The sequence below is a fragment of the Macrotis lagotis genome, chromosome X (assembly GCF_037893015.1).
Source record: "Macrotis lagotis isolate mMagLag1 chromosome X, bilby.v1.9.chrom.fasta, whole genome shotgun sequence".
In the NCBI taxonomy this organism is placed as follows: Eukaryota; Metazoa; Chordata; class Mammalia; order Peramelemorphia; family Peramelidae; genus Macrotis; species Macrotis lagotis.
The window spans coordinates 392880393-392901896 of NC_133666.1; the positions used below are offsets into that span (position 1 = coordinate 392880393).

General features: G+C 36.3%; 1 pseudogene; it reads left to right on the forward strand.

Moving 5' to 3' along the window:
* LOC141499178 (sn-1-specific diacylglycerol lipase ABHD11-like) overlaps positions 1-19846 on the forward strand; it is a 92849-nt pseudogene extending 73003 nt beyond the window's left edge.
* The last annotated feature ends 1658 nt before the right edge of the window (positions 19847-21504 follow it).

Genomic DNA, 21504 nt, shown 5'->3' on the forward strand with positions numbered 1-21504 from the left:
TTTTAAATCCAATCAAATGAGCTTTCTATTTAAAAGAAACAGGGAGAAAGTGGTATACACACCTCCACCAAGTTAGATAACTTAGTTTTTATTATGTAAGAGGAATATCAGTAAAGATATCCAGATGTTCAAAGGAGAGAGAGAATCCAAAGCCTTACAAATCCAATCAAATGAGCTTCATACTTAAAAGAAACAGGGAGAAAATGGTGTATGCATGTCCACCAAGTTAGATATCAAGTTATCAGAAATTCTAAGATGTAATATTCATTTCCCATCATTTCCACCCCAGCAACCAATTTCTCCCTGTTAATAACAATTAGATCCACAAGAGAATTTGTCTTTTATTTATTCTTTTACCTTTTGAAGAATTATCATTAAGTTATTCTGCTTTTGGCAGGGACAGAGCAGTCAAGCAGATATTTAAGTCCCAATCCTCCCCAGCCAACTATATTATGATTCTATGTCATTCTTGTAATGTGACTCTCAACTCTATGTCTATTCGCTATCTCTATCTATCTACCTCTCTCTTCTGAATTCATTGCCTACAATTAGCAGCAGGAATAAAAATAATCACCTACATCCTTGTAACCTTAAGATTCTTGTCTAACATTTTATAATCTTTAGCAATGTCTTATAGATTCCTTTTGAAATATCATTTATGATTATATCTATGACCAGAAATGAGTAGCAGCTGTTCAGCTTGACAAGTCTTGGGAAAATTTCTACAATGACATAAACACCTGCTAAAGAATAATAGCAGACCTGTCTATTTTCATGTTGACAAATAGCCACTTCATTCTTTCTTCCCCTGGTCTCTGTTGGGTGATGATCCTTTATCTGATAGGATCTGTGGGTTTGGTATGTCATTATATAAAGGGCAAAGTCTGGGTCTACCTATTAATGTACAACTCCTTCCTCTTTGTGAAAAGACTCATCATATTTGTTTCTTAGCTTCAAGAAGTCAATGGGGGGGGGGGTTCTCCCCCCTCCTCTGCATGACATGCTTGTATCCTCAAACCTCCTAATACACACTAAGATCTATCTGCTTCTTCAGGTCATTTTTCCTTCTTTGAAGTCCTCTTTTCTAAGAAATTACATTTGAAGTAATTTCAGACAATATAAAATACTTGAGAGTTAACCTTCCAAGATAGACCCCAGAATTATATGAACACAATTACAAAACATATTTAACACAAAGACAGATGTAAATGGAAAAATATTAATTGCTCACAAGTAGGCCAAGGCAATATATTAAAATGACTATTCTACCTAAATTAATTTATTTATTCAATTGCAAAAGAATTATTTTATAGAGTTAGAAAAAATAGCAACAAAATTCTATCTGGAAGAACAAAAGGTCAAGAGTATCAATGGTCAAGGGAATCAATGAAAAAAAAGAGGGGGGACAAGGAAGGCAGCCCAGGAGTACCAGATTTTAAATTAAATTACAAAGCAATAAATCATTAAAACAATCTAGTGCTGGCTAAGAAATAATGATGGATCAATGAAGTAAATGAGGTATATAGTATGTGGTAGTAAAAGACAAGGCATAGGCCAACATCTCATATTGTATATCAAAGTAAGATCAAAAGAATTCATGATCTAGACATAAAGGGTACTTCATAAGCAAATAGGGGAACATAAATAAATATAGCTATTGGATCCATAGATAAAGGAAAAATTGACATCCAAAAAGAGACAGAGAATCATAAGAAGTAAAATGAATAATTTTTATTTCATGAAATTGAAAAGTTTTTGCACAAACAAAACAGAGCCAAAAATAGAAGGAAAACAGGAAACTGGGGGGGGCAAGGGGGATGTGAGTAAAGCAAGTTTTCTGATTAAAACTTCATTTCTCTAATATTTAGGGAACTGAGCTAGATTTATAAAAGCAAGATCCATTCCCCAGTTGATAAATGGTTAAATGAAATGAACAGACATTTTTCAGAATTAAAAATATCAAGAGTCATATGAAAAGATGCCCTAATCATCAATGATTAGAGAAATGCAAATTGAAACAACTCTGAGATACCACCTCATACCTATCAGATTGGCTAACATGACAGAAAAGGAAAAATGATAAAGGCTGGAGGAAATGTGTGAAGCTAGGTATGCTAATGCATTGGTGATGGAGTTTCAAACTTGTCCAACTATTTTGGAGAACAATCTGGAATTATACACAAAGGACTATAAAACTGTGCATACCTTTTGATCCAGAAATACCACCACTAGTCTGTAACCTCAAAGAAATAAAGTTTTTTAAAAAGTAAAAGAACCTATATGTATAAAAATCTTTATAGTATCCCTTTGTGATGTTGAAGAATTAAAAATTTAGGAGATGCCCATCCTTTGGGGAATAGATGAACAAATTATGATATGCAATTGTGATAGAATGCTATTGTGCTACAAGAAATGAAGAGGATAGTTTCAAAAAACTGAGCAGAACCAAGAAAACTTTGTACACAGTAACAGCAACATAGGAATGATGATCAACTGTGAAAGATTTAACCACTCCATTCAAGACAATTTTTCAAAATAATTCCAAGGGACTGAATTAAAAAGCTATCTGCATCCAAAAAGAGAATTGATGAATTCTGAATACAGATTGAAGCACATTTTTTTCATTTAAATTTACTTTCCTCTCTTTCTTTTTTGTAACATGGTTAACATGGAAATATGTTTTGCTTGACTTCACATGTATAATTGATATTTTATTGCTTGCCTTCTCAATGGGTGAGGGAGGAACTGAAAGGAGAGAAAATTGAGAACTCACCATTTTAAAATGAATTTTAAAATAAAGTAGAATTATAAAAACTAAAAAAATTAAAAAATCTTTCTATATATAATATACTCTATACTTACTGGAAACAAAATACATGAACTTTGTCTTTCTTGCTAGTAATTCTCTTGGAAAATTGATAATTTCAACAGATATTTGACCTGCAGAGTTTTTAGCAATTTTTCATTAATAACACATCATTTGGGGAGGCTAGGTGGTGCAGTTGATAGAGCACTGGCCCTGGAGTCAGGAGTACCTGAGTTCAAATCCAACTTCAGACATTTAATAATTACCTAGCTGCGTGGCCTTGGGCAAGCCACTTAATCCCATTGCCTTGCAAAAACCTAAAAAAAAAAAAAAAAAAATAACACATCATTTATCCTTGGTCTTTCAACCTAGCTACACAATGAGGTTACCTATTCAATGTTTTGTGGACTTGTTTTCTGGATTAGAGACCAGTCATATACATATATATATATATATATATATATATATGTATAGAAGAAGAAGCTCTCCAGCTGGAGACTTCAAAGGAAACTACTCAAAGAAATATAAATATTTGTATATGTATTAAAGGTAATATAACATCATCTATCTCAAAGTTCTGTTAAACTTGGTTTACTTACTAACTTACATACTACAGTCAGAACCTCATTCAGACTTTGCTACTCCTTACCATCTATCTATATTATATCTATCTATCTATCTATCTATCTATCTATCTATCTATCTATCTATCTATCTATCTATATTAGCTTGTTCTTATTTCCACTTCAAATACATTTTGACCCTGATGGCCCCGAGTCAGCTCCCAGTTTCTTGTCCTTGACTTTTTGTAGAGTTTTTGAGCCCTGCCTGCCAATTCCCAACCAACATTCCTTTTCCACATCAAAGGTGTGTCCACCTCAGCAGCATGGATTTTTACCAGGGCTGGGGACTGTCCATTGTCTGATATTTTAGATCTGGAGACTCAGTGCACAATACTGCAATGGGCTCTATTATTATAACAGCAATCTTTTTATTTGGAAGTTTTTCAGTCAGCATTAAGGGGAAACTAAGAGACCTCTTCTTGCCATATGTAGAGCAGACTAAAACTGATGATTACCATGGAGTTCATTCCCTCTGGCCTTCAGCCATACTTGGCTCCTGTCCCATCCAATCCTCCGGATTAGGCAGGGTCAGGTTTTGTCAACACTTGGAATGGAAAGCTTCCAGAGAAAACCCCAGGTGTTACAAGAGGTGTGTTGATGATTCAGTGGTTGGCACTCTCCCTTCTGAGTTAGTAATTAACCCCAGCATGCTATTACTGGCATGCTGTTCTGCTGGTTTCCATGGTTTACATAGTATGAAAATAAGTTTCTTCCCTCTTCAAGGCTGGGTAGGCATGGGGGCTCTAATGCACCTGGTTTTGACTAAATTTGGATTGCCTTGACCTTATAACTGAAGTTGCCCAGGACTTTCAGTAGAAGACCTTGACTTCTTTGCCTCCTTTCCAGAAAGGAATGAATGAATGAATGAATGAATGAGTAGAGTGAATGAAAAGCACTGTGCTAAGTGCTGAGGGTACAAATATGAAAAGGAGAGAGTGTCCTTGACTTCAAGGAAATTGATTTTAATAAATTGTGACAATATACATAGAAGAATATTGAACCTAGAAGATTGTTTTGGTCTGCAAAGTCACAGAGTTGAGTTATGCCAAAGGCAGCCGATTAGCCCACTCCTTCCTGAAAATAGTGGAAGTGGTTTTTTTTAATTACTCTTACCACTGATGAAAAGATGGATGGGGTTGGGAGGATAAAATATCAGGAGGGGGGGGAAGAGAGAGAGAGAGAGAGTTGAGGGGGGGAGAGGGGAGAGAGGGGAGAGAGAGAGAGAGGAACATGGCTGGGGATTTTAACTGAATAAATTCTCAGTCTATGGTCTGCCACATTGTTTGAATTCCTTCTAGATGATGTGAAATATGTGTCTATACCAATGGCTCTTAACCTTTTTTTTCTGTCATAGAACTTTTTGAAAGTCTGCTGAAATTTATAAATGTTTTCAGAGTTTGGATAATTGATGAAAATGCTAAATTTCAGTTGGAGGTTAGAAAAAATAGAGATGAAGTTTATTTTTCCCATACAAGTTCATGGACCCAGGTTAAGAACCTCTGTTTTAAAAGAAGGTCATCAACAAGCCTGCAATTTGCAAACATGACAATAGACCACAGTCTCCTCATTCTATGAATGATTACTGTGATAGTTCTCAAAAGAACTGGAGTAGGGGATTGACAGCAGTTAAGCTGTATTATATCTTTTCTCTGACTTTTTTTTTCAGTTCATCATCTGCTTATTTACATTCAGCCCATTTCATTGGAGCTTACTTACCCTTCATGATATGAAAAACGTTCTTGTCAAATGGATACTGTTCTTTTTTTTATGGTTTTTTTATTTAATATTTATTCTCATTTTGTACAATCAATGTTATTTTTACATTAGTAAAATATTCTTGTTTAAGAGTAAACAAGATACCCCCTCCCCACATAAATATAGACTTGCTTCAGCGATAAAGTAAAGGGGAGAGAAAAAAATTAAAATTAAAAAAAAATAGTAATAACTGTAGGTATGGCCAGGTGGCGCAATGGACAGAGCACCAGCCCTGGAGCCACGAGTACCCGAGCCCACTTCGGGCCCCCTACATCCAACAATCACCCAGCCATGTGATATACAAGCCACCTGAACCCCACTGCCCTGCAGAAACCAAAAGAAAAGGAAAAAAAGACCCCAAATAAAATATAATAGTAATAATAGTAGGGGTGGCTGGGTGGTGGACAGAGCATTGGCCCTTGAGCCAGGAGCACCCAGGTCCCAATCCGGCCTTAGATACCCAAGGATCACCCTGCTATGCAGCCCCAGGCAGGCCACCCAGCCCCATTTGCCCTGCACCCCCCCAAAAAAAATAATATTAAAAAATGTGCTTCAGTCTTTGTTCTAACACCAACAACTCTGTCGTGCATGGATCACATTCTTTATGATTAGTCCATGACAAAAGTTACTTCCATATTTTTCCAATGTTGCCATTGCTGATCGCAACTCCCTCCTTTGGTATTTCTCCACTACCATGTACTATATTTTCTCTCTCCTTTCACTATGACTCTGCTGTAGGGTAGCAGACAGATTCCCTGGCCCTGGAGCCAAGAAGCCCCAAGTCCCCATACCACCCCTTAGGCCCAGAATCCACCTGGCCCTGTGGTCCTGGACAGGCCATCCAATCCCAGCCCCTTGCAATAAGTAAAAAGGAAAATGTGTTATATCTGATCACTATCCCCCCATGGTCCATCCTCTCCTCCATCACTCGCATCCCCCCTTCCCCCTGTTGCCCCCTCTCCTTACTCGGAATGCCTATACCCCATTGAGTATATATGCTGTTTCCTCTCCTAGCCACCTCTGATGAGAGCGAAGTTTCCCTCATTCCCCCTTGCCTTCCCCACTTCCATAGCATTGCAATAGCTCATTATAATAAAGAAAAGTCTTATTATATGAAATATCTTGGCCTATTCCCCCTCTCCTTTTTCTTTCTCCCATTACATTTCCCTTTTTTCTATTAACTCCATTTTACACCATATTTTAGCTTCGAATTCAGCTTTCTCCTGTGCTTCAATTATAAAAGTTCCCTCTACCTCCTCTATTAACTGAGAAGGTTCATATGAGTATTATCAGTGTCATTTTCCTATACAGGAATACGTGCAGTTCATCATCATTAAGTCCCTCATATTTTCCCCTTCTCCTCCAATCTCCATGCTTCACCTGAGTCCTGTATCTAAAGATCCAACCTTCTGTTCAGCTCTGGCCATTCCAACAGGGACACTTGAAATTCCCCTGGTTCATTGAAAGTCCATCGTTTTCCCTGGAAGAGGACATTCAGCCTTTCTGGGTAGTTGGTTCTCGGTTGCATTCCAAGCTCTTTTGCCTCCGGTATATTATATTCCAAGCCCTACGAGCTTCCAATGTAGTTGCTGCTAAGTCCTGTGTGATCCTGACTGCAGCTCCACAGTATTTGAATTGTGTCCTTCTGGCTGCTTGTAATATTTTCTCCTTGACTTGGGAGTTCTGGAACTTGGCTATGATATTCCTAGGGGTTGGTTTTTTGGGATCTTTTTCTCTGGGGGGAATCGATGGATTCTCTCCATTTCTATTTTGCCCTCTGCTTTTAGGATATCAGGGCAATTTTCCTGTAGTAATTCTTTGAAAATGATGTCAAGGCTCTTTTCCTGATCATGACTTTCAGGTATTCCAATATTTTTTAAATTATCTTTCCTAAGTCTGTTTTCCATATCAGTTGTTTTTTTCAATGAGATATTTCACATTTTCTTCTAATTTTTCATTTTTTTGGTTTTGAAGTATTGATTCCTGATTTCTGGCAAATTCATCAATCTCCCTGCATTCTATTCTTTGTCTGAAGGATTTGTTCTCCTCAGAGAGTTCTCTTATGTCTTTTTCCATCTGGCCCATTCTGCTTTTTAAAGCATTCTTCTCCTCCATAACTTTTTGAACTGCTTTATCCATTTGACCTAAGCTGGTTTTTAGCATGCTATTTTCTTCAGCATTTTTTTTTTATTTCCTTGACTAGGCTGCTGACTTCATTTTCATGTTTTTCCTGCATCTCTCTCATTTCTTTTCCCGGTTTTTCTTCTAACTCCCTCATTTGATTTTCAAAGTCTTTTTTAATCTCTGTCATAGCCTGAGCCCAATTTCTGTTTTTCTTGGGAGTCTTTAGATGCAGGAGTTTGTGCTTCCTCATTTTCAAACTGAGTATTTTGATCCTTCTTGGGCTCATTTGCAAAATATTTCTCCATTGTGTTCCTCTTTTTTCTCTGCTTGCTCATTTTCCCAGCCTAAGCCTGTTTTGGGGGTGCTTCCTGATCTTTTGGGACACTCTCACAAGGGTCTCAGTGTGTGAGGCTATGTCCTCCCTCCTGGTCTGTGAATGACCATATGCGCCCCCCCTCTGCCATGGGGCTGAGGTGGGGTGGGCCCTGCTGCTCTTCCGGGGGGCCTAGACTGCAATCAGGATCTGAATGTGGTCAGAGCCCCAGAGTCCTGTTCCTGGGGCAGAGGACAGAGCTCAGCAGTCTCTTTCTCTTCACTCCCCTCCCTCAGCTCAATGGGCTCATGCCCTGGGGGCTCCTGCTTATGGCTCTGCCTGCTTCTGTTTCCTGGATCTGGGCTGAAAGACCAAGCTGCTCACTGTGTGCCCTGAGGGCTGGGCTCCACGTGCTCGCTCTGGCAGAGGTACCCCCGCTGTTGCCCCACTTTGTGCCAGTGCTCCCCGGGGTGCAGCTCAGGAAACTCCCCCGCTGCTGTGAGCCGCAGCTCCCAGCGCCCTGGGGCTGCTTCCAGGAGGCTGAAGTTCTTTTGCTCTGGCAGGCCACCTCTCTGGCAGGCCACCCCTCCGACCCCTGGGAGCAGAGTCTTTCTGCTCTTTTCCAGGTTAACTTGAGTAGGAGAACTGCCTCACTGAGTCCCTCTGTGGGTTCTGTCTCTCGAAAGTTTAGTTAGAGTCCTTGGCTTATGAGTTTTATCAGAGAGCTCCTCAAATGGATACTGTTCTCCCAAATTCCTCCTAATGCAAGTTGCTTAGACATCAGGCACCTTGAGAAAAAGTTGGAATGGAGATTAATAAATCTTTCTGGCCTAGATATCTTTCCCAGTCCCAGATGATCAATTCTAAGTTCACATGTTAGTTGAGATATATTTAGCTCAGGTCATGGAGTCAGGAATTTCAATTGGTTGGAGGAAATTAAAATGCTTTCAACAAAGAGTTGAGGGGAGGAAAAGATCATTAATCTAATCTGGTAGATTTGAAGAGAATTTAACCACTATTGGCAGGTTGAACCAAATGAAGACTTCTATCTTTTAATATCAAGTAATTTCTGACAGAGCCTAAAAATTGTTAATTAATGATATATTCATAAAACAGGATAAACAAATGAATTAATATCTAGACCACACCAATAAATATAACTACAAATCACTTGCTGGAAGACATAAGTAGAAGTGGAAGTAGAAATAAGTAGATTGATTAGTCAATCAATCAATATTTATTAACTGCTGACTGTTTGCTAGGTACACAATGCTAGGTAAACAAATACAAAGAAAGAAATAATCTCTATTCAAATGAATCTATATTGTACAGGGGAGACATGTGGAAGTCATATGCTATATATATGTATATATTTACACATGTTTGTATGCATATGTATACACTTGTAATTTAAAACAGAATACATATATGTAGCACAAATATAAAGAGGATAAATATTAGATAGTTCTCTCTAGAGCTCACTAACAGTTGGGAGTGGTAGGTATTGGGAAACACTTCATGTTGGCAAATGGATGGAATGATGGAGAGCACAATGGACCTCAAGTCAGGAAGACCTGAGTTCAAAAGCAGCCACAGACACTAGTTACATGATCCTGGGAAAATCATTTAACTTCTTTCTGCCACAGTTCCCTTATCTATAAAATGGTTATAATAATAGCTTCTATTTCCCAATATTGTCATTAAGATAAAAAGACATGATATGGTATTTGTAAAGTATTTAGCAACCCTTAGAGGCATATATAGATGCTGATTACTGTTGCTATTTAGAAAGTTGTACTTCAGCTAAGAACTAAGTTTTAAAGGAATAGAAAGGGATTCTATAAGACAAGGGTAAGGAAGGAATTTTTATTATATTCTAGGAGTATCAGGAAGTCACTGACATTAATTAGGTAGAGGAGTGATGCTTTCAATTCTGTACTTAAGGAAAATCACTTTAGGAGTTATGTGGAAGAGAGAGGAGAATGGGGAAAGACATATGGCCAAGAGACCAACTAGGAGAATGTTGGGCAAAAGGTGTTGAGGACCTAAGGAGAAGTTGTGGGTAATGTGAATATAGAGAATGAATCAGTCAGATTTAAAAGATTCTGTGAAGGTTGAAACAGCAAGATTTGGCAAATGATTGAGTTTGTCAGGTGAGAGAAGAGTGAGAAGGTGCAGATAAACTGAAGTTATGAAGTTGAGAAACCAGACAAATGGTGATATCCTTGATAGAAATAGGGGAGCTTAGTGTAGTGAGTTGGGTTTGGGGATGGAAAATAGAAGATGTTTCTATAGAGGAGATGCTTCCAAGACATTCAATTGGAAATTTTTAGTACACAGTTGGTAATATAGAACCAAAGCTCAGGAAAGAGATTAGGGCTCTGTGTTTGTGTGTGTGTGTGTGTGTGTGTGTGTGTGTGTGTGTGTGTGTGTGTGTGTCTGTGTCTGTGAATGTTTTGAATAGAAATGAGAATTAATCAGTTGGACCTAATGAGGTCACCAAAAGATTACATAGAGTGAGGAGGGTTCCATACAGGGTCTGGATGAACTCTCAGATTAGGGGAATGAAAGAATAAAATGTATGATGAGCTGGCAGATTGAATAGGAAAGAAGCTAGTATGAAAAACCAGACAAGAAAGAATATTCAAGAGAAGATAGAGTTCAAAAGTGTCAAATGCATCAGGGAGATCCAGGAGGATGAGGAAGGAAAAAAGGATATCAGGTCTGATCAATAGGATATCATGGTATCTTTAGAGAGAGCAGTTTCGGTAACTAAATGAATGTGAAAACCTGATTCCAAAGATTTTCAGATTTAGGAGTAAAAGTAATGAGTGTAGAAACATTTTTAAGGCCAGAAGAAAAACAATTGTTTTACATTGTTCTTTTTCTCTCAAAGGGACTTTTTGGAGTAATTAAAAAGATGTGTTTGAAATTTCTCCCTAAGAAAAATTTTCATTCTCAATACTCCTCCATATTCTTTTTTGTATATATACCATTTTTGTAACAAACCACCTATATAACTAGAAGTTGTCAAATAAAAAGAAGAAGAAGATAGGGATTTATTTGGATATTAGTGAAAAGTAAATTTTCATGACCTGCCTCTTTTTGGAGCAATAGGAAGGCATTTTTAGGGGGCTAATTCATGAGGAAGGAACAACTTCACATTGTTATTAGTAATAATATCTAACATTTATATGGTGCTTACTACTTATCAAGCACTGTACTAAGCTCTGCATAATTATTATCTCACTTGATACTCTCAACAATCGTAGTTTGTTGTTGTTCAGTTCGTCAGTTGGGGTTTGCCTTCTTCTTGGTACCATGGTCTATAGAACTTTATCCACTGTCTCCCAAAGTCTAGCCAAGTTCTTGGTTGTTACTTCCATGACACTATCCATTTCATCCTCTGTCATTCCTTTCTCTTTTTGCCTTCAATCTTTCCTCAAATCAAGGTCTTTTCCAAAGTCCTATCTTCATCTTGTATAGTCAAAATATTTAATCTTCAGCTTCAGTTTTTGACCTTCTAGTGAATAGCCTGAATTAATTTCTTTAATTATTGACTGATTTCATTTCTTGCTGTCCAAAAATTCTCCAGTGACATAATTCAAAAGTATTGATTCTGTAGCACTCAACTCTTTCATCTAGTATAACTGTCACAGCTTCTGGAAAAATCATAGCTTTGACTATACAACATTTGTCAACAAGGTGATGTCTCCACCTTTAATATGATGCCCAGATTTGCCATAGCTTTCCTTCCAAGGAGTAAGCATTTTCTAATTTCAGGATTGCTGTTACCATCTGCAATGATCTTTGAGCTTAAGAATATAAAATACACTGCTTCCATTTCCTTTCCCTCTATTTGCCAGGAAGCTGTGGGACCAGTTACCATGATCTTAGTTTTTGCTTTTGTTTTTGTTTTTAATGTTGTTTCAAACCAGCTTTTACACTTTCTCTTTCACTCTCATCAAGAGGGGTTTTTTTAATTATCTTTCTGCCATCAAAATGGTATGGTCTGCATATCTGAGATTGTTGAGATTTCTTCCAAAAATCTTAATTCTGATTTTTGATTCATCCAGGCTGGCATTTTCCACTTTGCATATAAGATAAATAAATAAGATGATAACATATAGCCTTGTTGTATTCCCTTTCCAATTCTAAACCAATGAGTTGTTCCATATTGAGTCTTAATCTTATACAAGTTCTTCAAGAGACAAGTAAGAGGATCTGGTTCTTCCATCTTCTTGAGGACTTGTCTGGATGCTGGATACTATTTATTATCCCCATTTTGTAAATGAGAAAACTGAAGCTAACAGGACTTGCCCAGGGTCACAAAACTAGTGTCTAAGGTTGATTTTGAACCCGTCTTTTGACTCCAGTCCTAGCATTCTATCTACTGTGCTATCTGGCCCTATTTTCTCTCCCGATTTCTTTATGGTCAACTGAAGATTGACCACCTCTACTCAGATGTCCTACCAGTATCTCAAACTTAAATGTATCCAAACTAAACTCATCATTCTTCTAATTCTGCCTCTCCTTTTCCTCTTTCTATTGAGATAATCATCTCTCAACCCTCCAGCTTTCTAACCCTGAAGTTGTCCTTGAGTCTTCCCTCACTCATCCTCACCCTCAGCTTCCACATTTAATCAGTAGCCATTTAATCTATTTACAAGACCACTAAATTAGTTCAGACCCTTATCACTCTTCTCTATTCTAATAGCTTTCTAATTGGTTTTCCTGATTTCAATCTCTCACATCTCCAATTCACCCTTCACTCAGCTGCCAAAATAATCTTCCAAAAGCACAGAATATAGATTATCTAAACAAGTTGATCTCAGAAAGATAAATTGATCTGAGCAAATCATATACAAATTCCTCCCCCCAAAATCTTCCCTGAATCCAGTTTTTAAACATTCTTTCAAATATATAAATAATAAAAAACTCATATGTTAACAATAAGTTTCACTTAAGTAGGAAAAAGTACCCTTATGAAGTTCTGGCTACAAAAAACATTTCAATGCATTAAGCTTCAATTTGAACATTTTTAAATCTATAAATTCTAGAAATACAAATATAAATTTTATTTAATATCCTTTTTCTTTGAATCAAGCTATTTCCCCTAAACATTGAACATTATAACACTGAATCTGAATTATAGAAGAGAAGAAAATATTTTTTATATGTGGATGGAATCTATGACATCTCTTATCCTGTGCATCTAAAGAAAGATAAAGGAGGAAAAATAAATGACACACCAGGATTCTGGGTTTTTTATGCAACATTTTTATTTGGAAATACCAAACCAAGTTCTCAGAAGTTGAAATTTACTTTACAAATATCTTCTTTTAGAATAAATTAAATAAGTCCAATCATGAATATAACTAAAATATGTGATTTTCTAATTAAACTATTCTATTGCATTTAAGCTGAAGAATACCAGCATTAATAGATATTTTTAAATTATTAGCTAACCTAATGAAAAAAGAAACTAGACTTTTAGAAGGTAGAGTACAAACCAGTGATTCCATCTATGTATAAAAACTCCTACCTTTAATGCAAATAGATAACTTTTCTAAAATTTATAGTTTTGTTTGGGGGGGCACTAATAGATCCAATAACTTGACCAGGATCACACAACTAGTATATTTCAGAAACTAGACTTAAAGCAAAAACTGGGGGAAAAAAATTGTAACATGTATTTTTCAAATATACAGAAAACTGAGTAAAATGTATAAAAATGTCATTCCTAAATGATGAATGGTCAAAAGATATTAACAGGCAGTTTTCAGTCAAAAAAATCCGTTATTTATATTTATATGAAAAAATGCTCTGAAACACTATTGATTAGAGAAACACAAATTAAAACAACTCTGAGGTATTTCCTGTAAGATTGGTTTATATAGGGGCAGCTAGGTGGAGCAGTGGATAAAGCACTGGCCTTGGAGTCAGGAGTACCTGGGTTCAAATCTGGTCTCAAATACTTAATAATTACCTAGCTGTGTGGCCTTGGGCAAGCCACTTAACCCCATTTGCCTTGCCAAAAAGCTTAAAAAAATATTGGTTTATATAACAAATAATAGGAAAATTTGGGATGTTAGAGGGGATATGGGAAAACTGGGAATAATGCACAGTTTTTTATATTATTTTGTTTTTAAAAGTAAAAATAGTTTGCTTTGCTGTGCATTCAGATTCCAGTTTTTTCTCTGGATGTGGATGACATTTTCCATCATAAGTCTTTTAGAATTATCTTTGATCTTTAAAATGAGAAGAAATAAATCTATCATTGTTCTCCTGGCTTTGATCATTTTACTCAGCATCAGTTCATGAAAATCTGCCCAGGTTTTTCTGAAGCCCACCCATTCATGATTTCTTACAGAACAATAGTACACCATCAACACCATATACTACAATTTTTTTCAGTTATTCCCCACTTGATAAGTATTCCTTCAAATTTCCAATTCTTTGCCACTACAAAAAGAACTGCAATAGATGTTTTTGAACATGTGAGACTTTTCACATTTTTTATGATCTCTTTGATCCTCTTTAATGATCCTTACACTATTGTACTCTTGGTGGAGTTGTGAACTGACTCTACCATTCTAGAGAGCAATATAGAACTATGCCCAAAAGGCTATAAACTGTAAATATTCTTTGATCCTGCAATACCACTGCTAGATCTATATCCCAAGACATTAAAAAAAATGCTGAATTAAAGGAGTACCCATTAATTGAGGACTAGTTGAATAAATTGTGGTCTATAATGTAATGCAATATCGTTGTTCAGTTGTGTTTGATTCTTCATAACCCCATGGATCGTATTATTCATGGAATTTTCCTGGCAATGATATTGGAGTCATTTGTCATTTCCTTCTCCAGTGGATTAAGGCAAACAGAGGTTACGTGACATTACTTGTCCAGGGTCACACAGCTACTAAGTGTTCAATTTGAACTCAAGGCTTCCTGACTCATTGCACCACTCAATTGTCTCTGAATGAATACTATTGTGTTATAATAAATAATGAAATAGATGATTTCAAAGAGACATGATGTAGAAAAGAAACCAAATGGATATTCCATTACACCCCTTCAGTTCAGTGTTTTATGACCAAATAAATAGAATAACTACAAATAATTATCTATGTATAGGATCTTTTCCTACTTATTTTATCTCTACTGAGTATGTTGCTTAGTCAAGGGACATGCACTGCTAAGTAACTTTTTTTATATAATTTCAAATTGCTTCACAGAATGATTGTATCCATTCTCAAGTCAACCAATAGTGCATCAATGTGTCTATTTTCCCATAATTCCTCTAACATTTATCACTTTCTTATTTTGTCATGTATTGGGTCTGAGATATAAACTCAGAAATGTTTTAATTTGTATTTCTCAAATCCATAGTGATTTCAAGCATTTTTACCTCACAAGGTTTTATGGATAGATAGATAGATATAGATATAGATCTATATAGGTATAGATAGATAGATAGCCTGAGTTTTTTCCCTTGAAAAAATATATCCTTAGAATATTCTCAATTGAGAAATGACTCTTGTTCTTATAAATATGAATAAGTTCCACAAATGTATATATAAAATATTTACATGGATCTAATTTCATATCTATGTGTATGTAATCATATCCAAAATGAATATGTTTTTTCTTTTTTTAATTAGAGATTTTATTTATTTTGAGTTTTACAATTTTTCCCCAATCTTGCTTCCCTCCCCCACCCCCCACAGAAAGCAATTTGTCAGTCTTTACATTGTTTCCATATTGTACATTGATCCAAATTGAGTGTGATGAGAGAGAAATCATATCCTTAAAGAAGAAAAATAAAGTATAAGAGATAACAAGATCAGACAATAAGATATCTGGGTTTTTTTCCTAAATTAAAGGGAATAGTCCTTGAACTTTGTTCAAACTCCATGGCTCTTTATCTGGATACAGATGGTATTCTCCATTGCAGACAGCCTCAGATTGTCCCTGATTGTTGCACTGATGAAATAAGCGTGTCCATCAAAGGTTGAACATCACCCCCATGTTGCTGTTAGGGTGCACAATGTTTTTCTGGTTCTGCTCATCTCACTCAGCATCAGTTCATGCAAATCCCTCCAGGCTTCCCTGAATTCCCATCCCTCCTGGTTTCTAATAGAACAATAGTGTTCCATGACATACATATACCACAGTTTGCTAAGCCATTCCCCAATTGAAGGACATTTACTTGATTTTCAATTCTTTGCCACCACAAACAGGGCTGCTATGAATATTTTTGTACAAGTGATATTTTTACCCCCTTTTTCAAAAATGAGACTTTTGTAAAAGAAATTTGCTGCTAAGATTTTTTTCCATTTAACTGTTTCCCTTTTAGTATTAGCTTTTTTGGATTTGTTTATGCAAAAACTTTTAATTTTGTATAATTAAAACTATTTTATTTTAATGATGATCCTCTTTGTCCTTTGTTTCATGGTGCACTTTTCTTTCATCCCTTGACCAAATAAATAATTGTTTTCATATTTCTCTAATCTATTTATGTTGTAACTTTTTTATATAAAGGTTACATACCCAAGTGGTGGGGGAGGTGGGTGGGGATGGAGGGAAGAGAAAAGGAAGGGCATAAGCATTCATATAGCTTCTACTATGTACTAGGTCCTTTACACATATTATCACATTGGTCTTCATAACAACTCTGCAAAATAGGTTTTGTTATTTTCCCAATTTTACACTTGTGATAAATGAGTCAAAACAGAAGTTAAGTGACTTGCACCGGGTCACACAGCTAATGTTTCTCTGAATCTGGATTAGACTTTCTGACTCCAGGCCAAGTTATTTATGCATTGCATTACCTAACTTTCTAAATTCCATTTGGAGCTTATTTTAGTATATGGAGTATAGGTATTGGTGTAAATTAAATTTCTTCCATACTGCTAAATCTCCAAGAAGTTTTTGTCAAATAGTGAATCATTATTCCAGTAGCTAAGGTCCTTGTATTCACTGAATTTTAGGGCATTAGATACATTTGCTTCTTTATATTATATAGCTAATCTGTTTCACTGTTAGAGCTATGTTTTAAATAGTCAAATTATTTTGAGAATTATTGCTTTATGGTATAGTTTGAGATCTGATACTTCATTATTTACCTTAACATTTTTTGACATTATCTGTCTCCATCTGAATTTTATTATTTTTCCAAGTTTTATGAACTAATCCTTTGATAATGTGATTGGTATGGCATTGAAGAAGAAAATTGGTTTTATGTCATTCTTATTATGTTCAATATAACCATGAGCAATTAATATTTTTCTAATTATTTAGGTCTATATTTGTTAAACAGTAGTTTGTAGTTGTATTAATATAGTCCTTACTTGTATCTTAAAAGGTAAATTTCTGAGTATTTTATATATTTCATATATATAGAATGGAATGTTATGCTAGGTTTTATTGACATTACATAAAATGTTGATGGTTTGATAGATTTGTTTTATATTGAAGAGTAATGGAAAGGCATGTTTTCTTTTTTGGGATTTGTTTGGGGATGTTTTTATTTTTGGTTTTGTTTTGCATATACATAATGTTTGCTTCTGTGTACTTTTTTTTAGTATTTTTACTGCATAAGCAACATCATGTTTTGTTTAAAAAATGATTTCATGCATGATTGATCAATCTGTTTCTGTTTTCTTTTTTGTTCTCTGAGAAAATTGCTGTAGAGCTCTGTTTTTAAAAGTTTTCTTCTGTTCAAAATTATTTTCCAAGTGATCAGGAAAAAAATAATAAAACTTAGTGCCTTTCATAAGCAAATTGTGCCAGGGATTTTGGCTAAAACTAAGTTATAAAATGTAAAATGTTAGTACCAAAAACCCTCTGCACTAATTCTGGCAACTATTGATAGTGAAAATGATATAAAAGCCAGAACCTCTTATTGGAAAAGTTCCTTAAAGATTTCCATTACATACAATCTGAACAGTATGGTCCTCTTCTCTTTTCTGTTCTCTCTTCTCTTTTTTCTCCTTTCTCCTTTCTCCTTGCCAAAAGGATAAGACACAAGGGTTAAAAGTTTAGAAATTACAAGGTCAGATGTGACCCAAGGCAAACAAAGTTGTATATACTTTTGGGTTTTTTTTTTAACAGCTGAAAAAGGATATGGTTAGAGCAAGCAGCAATTTATGAGTTGATTATTCAATCTATACAGTATACAAAGGTGTAGTTAGTTTAATCTTGTTCTTAATCATGCTTCACAATGTTTATAATTAGTAAATCATAATATAGTAATGTAGAGTTTTTTAAAAAGAATTGTTTTTTGGGGAGAAAGCATGAGTACCTAGACTACCTGTTCATCTGTACCATCTGTTATTAATGAATGAATGAAAAATGAACGAGAAAACTAATTTAACTTACATAATCATAAAAATTAAGACACCATGATTTACCTGACATTTCAAGTATAGATCTAAGGGGAGACAAATAACAACCATAGCTCTAGACTTGCAAATCCTAAGAAGGAATAGCAAGTATCACCAATCAATGTATATTCAATAAAAAACTAAATATAAAGACTAATCCTTGAGGTCCAGGTTTCTCTGCCTCCTTCAATAATACTATTATTATTGAAAACTAAGTCCCCACCATGAATAATGAAACAATGCCTGTCAATAATAAGAACTCAATTTATGTTGAGTGACTGACTACATTTTTTCCCCAATGTATATTTTATCAGGGAGAGATAGATGGTACAGTTGATATAAGCTGACCCAAAGAGAGTTTTACCTCTGAAATATATAGGCTCTTTGACCCTAGGAAAGGCACTTAATTTCTCAATGTCTCAGGTAACTTTATAAGATTATGAATTCCCAGTATTAATTGAAGAAGTTTATTGCTATGAGTTCCCTAAAACAAGAAGTCTCTAAAACATTTTTGTTCTCATATTCCTATTATTAAAAAAATTTATTTGCACCTCCAAAATATAAAAAGTACATACTATCTACTATGCATTATATACCTGCAGCAACATATTATATGTATTTTAAAGAATGCCCACAATAGACATTTTAAAATATTGAGATAAAGATGAAATTAATATTTAAATCTTAAATTTATTTCTCAGTACAAAAAACTTACTGCTATCACTAGAATAATATTAAATTTGACTTAATGCTATTGTTGTTCACTCATGTATGTCTGACTCTTCATGACTCCTTTTGGGATTTTCTTGCCAAAGATATTGGAGTGGTTTGTCATCCTCATCTTCAGTTCATTTTACAACCTAGAAAATTGAAACAAAGAAGGTTAAGTGACTTGCCCAGGGTCAGATAGCTCTTCTGAGGACAGAGCCTGTCTTTGGTGGAAAGGCTGGGTTTGCTGCTTCTGGGTCTGGGGGGCAGCACTGTGGAATTGGAGCCCAGCCGGGGAGTGGCCTCAAAGTTCCTATTGCCTCCCCTGTCCAGCTTCCCTGGAGCCCGGGTTCTGCTTAAGAACAATCATCCCAGACCAGTGCCTCTCTCCTCAACTTGTGATCTCCCAGAATACCCACCCACCCCTGATCTTCCTGGAGGGTTGACAGGAAAACTAACTTCTAGTCCATCACTAAAGCCCTGGGGCAGAAAACAGACAGCATGGTACTGACAGTGTTTGCCCAGAACCACAGAGAGAGCAAACACTGGGCTGATTCTAATCATGAGGCCAAAAGCTCTGACCTGCAGACTCTCCTGCCCCAACTTGGTCTGGCTCCCTGGGTCCTCCTCGGACCCAATCTGGGAATCAAGACAGCCAAGATACTGGTGCTGCAGAGAACAGAGCTGGTGGACATCAACCCATTGCCAATCATGGCCATCTTAGTCTTCTCTTCCCACTTGTCAGTCATAAAGTCTGAACATATCCCCAAGGAGCTGCCCTGTCTCTCAGGTCAGCAAGGTAGCAAATGAGCAGCTCCGTCCCGTCATCAAGGGTGTCACCAATCTGGAGAAACTCAATGGGTAGTTGGTTTGGAACATCAGTGTTGAAACTTGACCCAGCAGATGGACCAGATCATGGACTTCCCCCACTCCAGAAGTCCTACCCTGGACCTACCGTCTTTCTCAGGGGCACTAACTCCAAATTCATTCAGCCTTGTTACCACCTTGAGATAAAATGACTGTTTCCTCAAGCTCAGATCCTGTCTGTCCCCAGGGAAGCCACCAGAGCCATGCCAACCAACCCCAAGACTTCACAGTCAGTGGTAACCATTTCCTGTCCTAGGACTTGGTTCTCCTTCCGCTTCCCATCTCTATCAGTTCCAAGCACTCAGAGGACCCTGGGGAGCAGGGAGCACCTCCTGCTCAGCAGCCTAACCTCCATCCACTTCAGAATGAACACCACAACCAGTGTTTCAGACTTTAACCAATAAAGCTGTTCTCAACTCTTTAAAAAAAAAAAAGTGTCTTGAGGCCAGCTTTGAACTCAAATTCTTCCTGAACTGCATGAACTGATGCAGAGTGAAGTGAACAGAATCCAGAGAACATTGTACACATTAATAGCACCACTGGGAGATGATCAACTATGATGGACACAGCATCTCTTAGAAGCTCACAAGCCAGAACATTCTTGAGAGACCTTTTATGGAAAATGCCATTCAGGGGCAGCTAAATGGGGCAATGGATAGAGTACTGATCTTGGGGTCAGGAGAACCTGTGTTCAAAGACAGCCTCAGACACTTGATATTTACCAACTGTGTGACCTTGGGTGAGTCATTTAACCCCACTATCTCACTAAAATAAATTTAAAACTCTAATGGAAAATGCCACCCACATTAAGAGAAAATACCATGGTTCTTAATGAAGAGCTAAGCATACTATGTTAATTTTTTTTAAACTTCATTTATGTTGTTTCTTTCTTAAGGTCCCCCTCCCTTAGTTCTAATTTTTCTATCACAACATGACTAATACAAAAATATGTTGAGCACTGTTCTGCATGTACAATTAATATCAGATAGGTTGTTGCCAAGGGGAGGGAAAGAAGAAAAGAAAGTGAAGATGGTAAAAAAAAATGTGGAATTCAAAAACTTGCAAAAGGATGAATGTAGAAGCAACTGGGTGATAGAGTGGATAGAGCACTGGCCCTGGAGTCAGGAGGATCTGAATTCAGATTTTACCTCAGACACTTAATAATTACCTAGCTGTGTGACTTTGGGCAAATCACTTAACCCCATTGCCTTGTGAAAAAAATAAACCTCAAACTCAAACTAAAACAAAAACAAAAACAAAAACAAAAAAGGATGAATGTTGAAAACTATCTCCGAATGTAATTGGGGGAAAAATTAATTTAAAAAAGAAATATAAATGCTTGGATCATCTCATCTCTTCCTCACAATAACTCTGAAAGATAAGTACTATTATATATTCCCATTTTGCAAATGAGGAAAGTGAGGTTAACAAAGGGTAGCTTTGTCTCCTTCAATAATACTATTATTAATTAATTAATTAATCAGCTGTTACCCCAAAATTATGTCTGAAGGACAGTATTGATGAAGACTTGCCTTTTCTGCACATGCCACCTCCTACCTTTCTCTTGTATGCCTTCTTGCCAGGACTTGCCTCCAGTATCTGAGGCTGGAATTGACTGACTCCAGGCCCAGCACTGTATCTATCCATTGGACCATTTGCTGCCTACGAAAATCATTCTATAATTCTTAGAAATATTTTTCCAAAATATAAAGTAAAAAAGGTGTATGGACTATATAATATCAGAAATAATTATCTCCTTTCCCTTACACAGAATGATTTCTACCACTATTTCTCATTGAGGCAAAAGTCTAGGTGGTTGACAGCTAATCAATGCAATCAATAAGTGTGTGAAAGTTACAACAGCCCCTACACACACATACACATACAAACAACAACATATACAAACATACACAC